Consider the following 3,378-nt stretch of genomic DNA (forward strand, 5'->3'; position numbering starts at 1 on the left):
ACTTGTAACAATAAGAGGTATGTTATTTGAACAACCACTTTTTGTACAACTTATGGGACAACCAAAAATATAGAAAGAAATGTATGTTTTGACACGAAAATCAAAGCAATAGAGAGAGAAAGCAAGAGCATAATGAGTGTATGAGAGAGAGGGTTGTCCCAAAAGTTGTAAGAAAATGGTTGTACAAATATCATTTCTCTAACAATAATTGCCAAAAGATCGTTAAGTTCACATTGTCTTATTATCTCTAAATTTTTCAAGTGATGATGAAGCGTGAGACTCTCACCGATTTGATTTTAAAGGGAGTGAGCAGCCGTGGACCCCATAAAAATAAATAAATAAACACAAACAATGAGTAGTTTGATATTCGTAGAACTTGCATTTCACCTTGCCTCCTCGATCATATTCCACTGCTAGTATTTTGTACACGTAATTGTTCAATTATGTATCTTCATAGACGGTTAAAATTGTAAATTGTTAATTAGATTCATCTATATATCTCAGTTTATTATTAAATGTGTCATAGGAAGATTAATTTTGTTCGCGTGAGTCCAACTCATTTAATATGGACAATGTAATTGCAGAAGTTCGAATTATGTAGTAAAATTATACACTCCGTCTTCAATTATACCGTTTTGGAAAGAAAAAAAAATTATCATAAATTATATGTCATTTGTCAATATCAATATCAATGAAGTATAAATGTTACTTTTCTTATCATATTTTTAGCTATTTATTACTTTATTTTCTTTCAATTCTTTCATTTATCTTTTCCACATGATTTATTAAGGATAATTTTGTAAAACAACTCATAATATATCTTTCCGACACAAAACTAATTAAATTTTTTAATACGTGTGAAATGTCCAAAACATCATATAATTTGGAACTGAGGGTTAGTAAATAAACAACTTGATTAAAATAAAAAATAGTAATTTTGAAGAAGAAAAGGAAAATATGTTTTTCCAAAATGGAACATATATGAAAAAGTAAAACAAAAAATAGTCCAACAAAATGACAAAACCGAAGACTTTGTATAGAAGACTTCAAATGAATAACCTCTCAAAACTACAAATGAATAAATAATATGCTACATGCAGTTTTTCAAAAAACAGAAAAGAAAAAAAAGAAATTCTACGTGCATTATATATTTTTTCAGTAATGCTAATTTGTGCTCTTAAGACATGTTAAAGTTTCTATAATGAACAAATATTTATTAAAAAAACATTAAATTTTAATCTTGTGAGAAATAAATTGATACAATTTTTAATCTATAATTTCTATTTTTGATACCGTAACATATGTTCTAAGACCATCCCCAATGATGGTGTCTTTACCAATTAAGACACCGTATCTAATAGGTATCCCCATTGGGAATTTTTTTTTTTTTGGGGTCTCTTAAGACCCCCAACTTTAAACGGGACCCGCACGCTTTTAATATTAAAAAATTGAAATGTAGTGATATAAAGTTATTGATAGTTGATTAGTGGGTCCCATTTAAGAACTTTGTGTGAGATCTGGGTTGGAGGGATTGAGTGCTTATTAGGTACTACTATTAAAAAATGATAAAAGAGTGATGTGTACGTGTGAGATCCATTTAAATATCCAAAAATGGGTGTCTCCATTGTGGATGCTTTAAGGACACAAGTTAGCATATCGTCAATGCATTTGTTAACCTTTACTTTTAACTTTAAACACTAGGACCCACTACATGTGAGTATTGTCCAACCAAAGTAAAAGTAAATAGCAGAAAGCAATTTTAGATTATTAGCCTTCTTTCACACGGTGCATTAAATAAATGTAAGGGTGATTTTTTTTCTTCCAAATAGTAAAGTTATGTTATAGTTCGGTGCTGATTTGGAAGAAAAGAAATTTGATCGTTAAGTTCACATTGTCTTTCAAGAACAAATAATGTAAGGGTGATTTGGAAGAAACGTTAAGTTCACATTGTTTTTCAAGAACGAATAGTAAATTACATGCTGATTCACATTCAACTTGCAACAATAATTGGCAAAAGATCGTTAAGTTCACATTGTCTTATTTCTCCTATAAATAAATACCTTGTATTCGGAAGAATGCATATTTTTGGGTGTAATTGAGTTGGGGTAGTGAGAGTTTACGAGTGTTTGTAAATACATATATATTTTTCTTTTTATTGTAGAGGTCTGCAGCGGTTCGGAGACTAGGCATAATTGGTCGAACTCTACTATTAATTACAAGTGAAAAAATGGGTACTTACGTGTTCGCCTTTTAACGTTTGAAAATTATGAACGTTGTTTTTTTTTAAAAATTTTGATTTTGATTAAAACTAAAAATATAAATGTTTGTTGCTTTCAAGATATAACAAACCATGATTATATATTTCAATAACACTAACAATATAACAACAAAATATAATCTAATATTTTTTTTTTAATAACACCAACAACAATCTTTATTATAGAAAAAGTTGTTTAAGTGTATAATTGAGATAATGAAAAAGTAAGTATAGATATACTAGTCTAGTTTGTTGCACTTTTTAAATGATAAAAGAAGAAAAAAAACTAGACATATATATACTCATATCGTGTTTGTTACACTTTTATTTTAATATTTGAATTTACTCTTATATATTTGTTATATGTGTTATTTATATTGCAAGTTGAGGGTAATTTTAGAAAAAGAAAAAGTCAGCCCAAAAGAGTCAAAACATGGTATTTTCTTTGTATATAGTATAGATGTGTCTGTTAGCATTTATCTCACTTCCGCTGATCTCACTAGAGAAAATTTCATAGTTTCCCAACATTTATATCACACTCAAGCTCGATCTTAAGATTTTTTGTACTCTAGAAGAATCGGCAAAATTGTGCCTTTTTAATTATTCAAATGTCTTTGTTCTTTTATTTTTTATTATAAAATATTCATCAATATTTGTAAAAATTCGGTCTAACTCATCCTTACAAAATCTCCTTGTAACTTGAGGAATGCCTCCTCTTTATAATCTTTTATTAAGAATCACATCTATCTGACGTAGGACTTGGTTTTTTTTCTTCCAATAAACCCCCTCGCGCCCAACGTGCGTCACAAACCAACATGAGTCTTTTAAGAGTATTTTTTTTCTTCAATCGCACACTTTATAGGAAACTTCCCAAAAGTGTGCTGATCCCAAGATAGCTCCAAGTCAAAGCAAAAAGAAAATGCATCCTGTTGGTATAGGTGATGATCGAATTTCGGCAAGTGATAGGTCAAACCGCAAGTGCACGGTCTATCGAAGTAATAATAGTAGTAAAGAGTATCGTTCCGCTAGGGAGTTATTTAATTCAATTAACTTAAAAAGAATGATTAGAGGAGGAGAAAAGTTATAAAAAGAGAGGTTTAGTTGCTGAAGGTAAATAACAA

The sequence above is a fragment of the Medicago sativa genome, chromosome 7 (assembly GCF_051527215.1).
Source record: "Medicago sativa cultivar Bolivia chromosome 7, Bolivia_mono, whole genome shotgun sequence".
Classification (NCBI taxonomy): Eukaryota; Viridiplantae; Streptophyta; class Magnoliopsida; order Fabales; family Fabaceae; genus Medicago; species Medicago sativa.